The following is a 6,864-nucleotide window of genomic DNA, read 5'->3' as shown; positions in this document are numbered from 1 at the left end:
AAAGTAAAAGAATGCTGGTGACTGTCCAGTGTTCGTAAATACCATGCTTTCTAAATTACTGGCCCAGACTTTAGCCCTGGGCCAGCTTGGATCTCCCAGACCAAGGTCTGAGAGGGTCATTCTTTGTAGACACCTGTTAAGGACTCGGTGGCGGTATGTTTGCAGAGATGAGGAAGAGGTGACACACAGCCAGCTATCCTGGGCAGCCCAGAGGCACTGTCAAGACCCCATGAAGAGCTTGAAATGTGACTCTGCTAGCAAGTGAGCCTGCCACAGTTTCGTACATACTGGCAGAAGACATGAGACTCCTGGGCCCGAGACAGAAACCATTCATTACTCACAGCAAGAGTGGTAGCCAGAGAGCAGGACTGTGCCAGTTCCTTGAGCCCCGGCTCCCACTGGGTGATGCAATGGCGGCCAGGTGTCAGCTGTGCTCACAGTGGGATGCACTACAGAGAGGAATCCCGACGCTGGGAAGCCCTGGCCTTATACTCAGGGCTGCTAGTGACCCTGCCCAACCTCAGCCCCCCAAGGGAGACATTGTCATTATTACCCAGGAATACAAATAAATCTGCTCCAAAGAGAGGACATCTCCACCTGCCAAGGGTGCTCGCTACACAAGCATCCTGGGAAAGCTGGCCAGACGAGCTGTTCTTGCCTCTGTCCAGAAGCCTGGGCAGAAATGCCAGTGAGCAGGAGAAGTACGCCCAGCCACGAGGCACACACCAGCAGGCCTGCTACCCTCCCCAGATGCCCTGCCAGCATCTGAGGCCTTCCCTCCGCTTCTCCCGTTTGTTTAGAAATAAACTAAGATGTATTTGCCAGCCTTGCTAGGGAGAACAGAAGGGAGCCTCAGAGAAATCAAGGAATATACCCAAGGCGTCCACCTCTGTAGGCAGCACCATCCTCCCCTAGCAGCTTGCACTGCAGCCTGGCATCGCCTCTGACGAACAGCATCACCCAGCCCCTCTCCAAGGCCGGCCGCCCACCCCAAACCCCTGAGCTGGCCCTTCCCTCAGTCCCTGTCACCCTCATCCCCACTCACCAGACACATGCACTCCCCACTGCTCTCCATGCCTCCCTCACACTCATGAGCCCTCCCCCATCCATGAACAAAGGAACTTTTTTTTTAAGTTTTGCTATAGGGCATGTGCACTTGCCAGAGAGAGAGAGTGAGAAATCACCCCCCGGGGAGGTGACCAGGCCACAGTCCCTTCTCTTCCACTCTCCTCTCAGGATTTAGGGCATGCACACTTGCCTGGCATGAGTCTCGAGCCACTGGGTCCAGGATGCAGCCATGTAGGTCACAGTGCCTTAACTTCCATACCTGCTGGCCCCAAGGCACCTGCAAGAACAGAAGCGGGCTGGCAATGCATGTGAGAGGACACCACTATGCAGCACGGGGCAAGGCTGAGGTTCAGACCATGGTGCCTGCGATCCTGGCGCCAGAAGGCTGTCACAGCATGACAAGACATTTTTGGAAGTCCCTGCCCCCCCCACTTCCTCTTTCATGAAAAGAACAAATAAATAAACTTAAAAAAAAAAAAAAAAGCATAGTGTCACCTCACTCAAAACAAGTGGTTTCTTACAAAGTTAAATGTACAATTAGTACATAATCCAACACTGCCATTCATAAGTATTTACTTAAATGAGGCATAAGTATTTACTTAAATGAGGAATCAGCAGTTGGTGTAATGGCTATGTTGCTGGACTCCCATGTATTTGACCATGGTTCGGGTCCCGGACCCGGTGACTTAAACTCACGCTGGGCATGTGTGCATGTTTGCCCAAGATCCCAAGAGGAGAATGGAGGAGAAGGGATGTGGCCTCCCCGGGGGGGGGGGGGTGATTTCTCGCTTTCTATCTCTTTGTCTCTCTCTGTCTTTCTGGCAAGCACGTGCCCTATAGCAAAAACCTCTCCAAAAAAAAAGGGAAAAAAAAGAAATGAAAACAGTGGGGCCAGCGAGTCGCACAGTGATTAAGTCACTGGATTCTCACATGACCTACCAAGGTACCAGGACCCACCTGGTGACTTGAAAATCACACTAGGTATGTGTGCATGTGTGCCCAAAATCCAGAGAGGAGAATGGAGAAGGGATCGCAGCATGGCCATCCCCTTGGGGGTGTGATTTCTCCCTTTCTCTCTCTGTCTCTCTCTGGGAGAGAACAAATTGAAAAGGACTGAGAGAGAAAACATTAACCCACATACATGTTCATGGAAGTACTGTCTCTCAGAGCCCCAACCAGAGACAGCCGAGCCTCCATCAACTGAAGAATGTGCCTCGTCATACAACCAAACAGTATTCGGCAGTGAGGAGGGATGAGCTGTTGGCCAGAGCGGGCGAATCCCAGAAATCCCTGTTAAAAGAAAGAAGTCAGACACAAAAGACTACACGTCATATGACTCCAGTGCTATGAAATTCTAGAACAGAGAACTACTGGCCGATGACGTGCAGCTCTGTGTTTGCCTGGGGCTGGGGCTGGGGCTGGAAAGGAGACCGACTACATAGGACATGCAGAACCTTCTGGGCAGTAAAAATGTTCCATATCCTCGCTTGGGGTCCTCTGTCCAACTCAGCCTGGCCACAGTGGCTTGTGTGGCTAAGACTCTGTGCTCCACAGATCATGACTACATAGGCAACCCAAGTTCGGATCCCAAAACATAAAGGCCAGGTGAGGAGGCATGCACCTGTAATCCGTGACTCAGGAGGCTGAGGCAGGAGGGCTACATGCTGGGCTGGCCTGAGGCAGCTGAAAAAGAGCCAGGCGTGGTGATGCGTAAGTGTGGTCCCAGCTGGGAGGCGGAAGCCGTATGTAAACCCTGTCTGAAACTAAACAAAACACTCATCCGTAGTATACCTCAATAAAGTTTATTTACTACTTTTTATTAAAAACCTTCAGTAGGGACCAGCAGATGGCATAATGGTTACGTCAATGAATTCCCACGTAATCAAACACGGTTCAAGTCCCAGACCCGGTGGCTCAAAACTCATGCCAGGCACATGTGTATGTGAGCCCAAGATCCCGAGAGGAGAATGGAGAAGGGATTGCAGTGTGGCCATCCCCCTAAGGGGGGACTTCTCACTTTTTGTCTCTCTGTCTCTCCAGTGAGCACATGTGCCCCATAGCAAAAATGTCTCAAATAAATAAATAAACTTTCAGTAGTTCTTTATTTCATTTTGAATAAAATATCAAGCTTCATCATGTCCCACAAGGACCTCTCGGGCTCTGGCCACTGCCCACAGCAGCAGCCTCATCGCAAACCACTCTCTCCTTCACTGAGAGCCCACATATAAGGCAAACCAGACGCTCCCTGTCCCCGTGGGAGGAGCAGAAACAGAAAGGATAGTGGGACAGGGACGCTCGTGGAGACAGTGAAGCAGGCATGAGTGCCCGCGTTTGTGTTCATTACCGCGGGTGCACACGCACATTCAAAATCATCTGCTATAACCAACGCCAAAATGCTGTATTTTTCCACTGTCATCTCATGCAGCAACTGTGGCTCCTCCCCTAGAGAGCTCCCAGAGAGTGTTTTCACCGCCCGCCCCAGACCAGTGGGAGGGACCTTGAGCTAAAGGGACAGCCAGGATCACTGAGCATCCACACCAAGCCCTGCCCTGAGCACTTTCCAAGGGTCATTTCATTTCGTCTTCGCAAAACTACACGGGAAAATATTTGCACCCCAGCGCCCAAACTGTGCACCAGGACACCTCAGCAAACTCACAGGGGTGCCAAAGGGCATTTTAACGTTTTTTAAAATAATTATTTAACTTTAATATTGTTATCATTTTAATTTGGCATGCACACTCACCAGAGAGAGAGAAAATGAGAAAGCAAATCATCAGGTCTGGAACGCGAACCCCCATCGGCCACGTGGGTGTCCAGCTCTTTAGCCACCATGCCACCTGCCGGCCCTGCATTTTATCTCGTTTATTTGTTTATTTATTTATTTGGTAAGGTAGGACACTCTGCTTTTATTTGTATTGTTCAAAGCAAACTAACACCTTAATGAAATATAAATGGCTGTTTCTTTGAGCCAATGACTATTTAAAGATATTAATTTACTTCCTTTAACAGTTTTTTATATTATTTTATCTATGATTACCATAATTTTTAGATTACACTGAATCACATATATCTTTCAGTGCATTACATTTCTTTTCCAGCACGATTACCCTGTATATCAGTCATGACAAAGACATTACTATCCACATTGTCATCATCAAATAGCTTTTCATCATTTTTTGGATTATTATTATTGTTATTATTTTTTAATATTCAATCACTATATATCATTTGGCTGGCAAAGAGAATTTACCCAACATGAAATACTTCTCAAATCAGTCCAGTTGACAACACTATACACATTATCATTGACAGGCAATAAACCATTTCTGTGTCCCACTAATGTCATGCCTATTTGTTCTTTTATTTTTTTTCAGGAGGGGGAGAGGGTTTTTGCTATAGGGCACGTGCACTCGCCAGAAAGACAGAGAGACAGAAAGCAAGAAATCACCCCCGAGGGGGGATGGCCATGCCACAGTCCCTTCTTCTCCATTCTCCTCTCGGGATTTTGGGCACACACGCACACGCGCCTGGCATGAGTTTAAGTCACCAGGTCCAGGACTTGAACCACGGTCAATTATATGTGAGTCCAGCAACATAGCCATAACACCAACTGCTGACCCCATTTGTTCTCTTCTTCTGCTTCTCTATACTCTTCCCTTCTCCTACCTCCCCCATTTTATTTTTAAAGGAGACATGGACATATCTGTTGGACAGCAGGCATACCACTAGCTGAGGTCTCAATATCAGATTCAATGTTGATCTCTCTATTGCTTTCGAGAATGATCTATCTTGGCAAAGCGAGGTTTTCAGCGGCTGCTATGATTAAAAGTAAGTATCGGTGAAAATCAACATGGAAGAGGAAATGAGGTTGGCAGTCTCCAACCTGCCTCCGGTGTCTGAGAACCAACAGGTGCGAGGTTGTTTGGAAATAAATATTTATTACGTTCTTCAGCCTTCACTCCTTAATAAACAGACTGCCGGGACCAGCAGATGGCGTAATGGTTAGGTCGCTAGACTCCCACATGGCAGACGCGGTCTGAGTCCGGACCCCGAAGCTTGAAATTCACAACGGGTATGTGTGCATGTGTGTCCAAAGTCCCAAGAGGAGAATGGAGGACAAGGGATTGCGGCATGGCCTGCCACTCTGGGGGGATGATTTCTCGCTTCCTGTCTCTCTCTGTCTCGCCAACAAGCACACACACTCTATAGCAAAAATCTCTCTAAAAATAAAAAAAATTAAAAAAAGAAACAGACTGTTAAATTGTTTGTATTGCCCCCAGGGTGCTGCAGAAGAGTTCTGTGACCCTGAGGACGCTGTGAACTGAGAACATGTGAGACTACTTAACTGACTTTATAGATGAGGAAACTGAGGTACCCAACATCATGGAGCTAGGAGGCTGGGGTAGGCCAGCACAGAGCAACCTTGTCTCCAGAGAGGATTTACCACACACACCTGCATGACGATAAACAGCTGAAGCAAGTGTGTTACAAAGGACCACAAGTCCCGTCTAAACTTTGCTGTCCGAAATCACGAGTGTACTTAATTTGGGAAAATTCATAAAGACCCAGTATCCTTCACAAGGGACAATGCTCTGCATCGCATTCCATTTCCTGCTTTGCTGAGACCTCCAGCCTTCGCAGGCCCTGTTCCCTCAGGCAGGAGTTGGTGCCCTGCTTCTCCTACCCACAGCCTCCGTCGGGCTCAGGGTCCGATTTCCTCTGCGGGCTAACGTCACGAGTTCTCACACACACACCCAGCCGTTTCTTTCTGTTCCCCAGTACACGCCACTTCTGCAGTGCCCTGCTGGTGAGCTCACGTCTGAGCCTGGGAGCCAGGTCCAGTGGCAGCTGCTGCTACCTGTGTCCTTCCCTCTTCTTCCCTCTCCTGGCCAGCAGTCCAGAGCCAGACCCTCTGTGCCTCCCACCCTCAATTACAGATTCCTGAGCAGATCCGAACCCCAGAAAGGCGGTATGCAGAGGGCACCCTGAGCCAGGACCAGCACTCACACGTCGGGGGCCGGGGGGGGGCACCCTTGCTGCTTTCTAATCTCAGTGGCCGACGGGGTTTAAAAATACATCTTTGACTCTCTCCCTCGGGAGACTCAGAAGGGCTCTGGCCAGAGTATTCTTATTCTAAAGTGCTTATTTTCAAAAATGGTCAACTTTCACATCTACTACCAACAATTAATAGCAAGAGTGACCCATGGAGAGGGGAGGGGATAATTATTATCAACAAAACCAATAAGAGGGAGCAAGTGGGGCCAAAGATCTGGTAAAATAAGTCCAAGGATTCTGGAGGCGCCCCGCAGGGAGTGAATTTCTCTTCTGTATCCTCGCCGACAGCACACGGGAGAGACGATTTATTACCTTGCGCCGCGCCGGCCTCCACATTAGCCTGCATCCCTGCAGTACTTAACTCTCCCCCAGGAAACTGCTTACTTAACTTGCATCAGGGCACACAAGGCCAATGTGGGTCTGCTATTCACAGCTTCCAGTTCGATGTAAAGGGATCCCTGCTCCAATTTCCTGTAGAAAGTTACTCCGTGCTCTAATACATCAGTGTCAGGCAACGCGGCCTTTACTTAATTTCTTCTCATTATTCACACAGCCCGGGATCACCCAGAGCAATTTCTCCTCCTTTGTGCACCTAACAGCAACGATGGAGCTTTTACTTTGCATCTTTTCAAGTGCCAGCTGCTCGGCGGTCTCCTGTCCCTCCATAGCAAGCCCTTAGAGACCCTCAGTCATTTTCCTTGGGGATCTCTACACAGTGACATGGCTGCTGACAGATGGGAC

At 49.0% G+C, this 6,864-nt stretch overlaps 1 protein-coding gene across 1 annotated transcript in view; it reads right to left on the bottom strand.

Annotated features, from left to right (window-relative positions):
* WDR25 (WD repeat domain 25) overlaps positions 1-6,864 on the bottom strand; it is a gene marked incomplete in the record, with an annotated part of 166,459 nt that overhangs the window by 122,486 nt on the left and 37,109 nt on the right.

Source organism: Tupaia chinensis, unplaced genomic scaffold (genome assembly GCF_000334495.1).
Source record: "Tupaia chinensis unplaced genomic scaffold, TupChi_1.0 Scaffold000671_1, whole genome shotgun sequence".
NCBI lineage: Eukaryota > Metazoa > Chordata > Mammalia > Scandentia > Tupaiidae > Tupaia > Tupaia belangeri.
The sequence above is the reverse complement of the archived record's forward strand: the minus strand, read 5'-3'. Positions and strand labels throughout refer to the sequence as shown.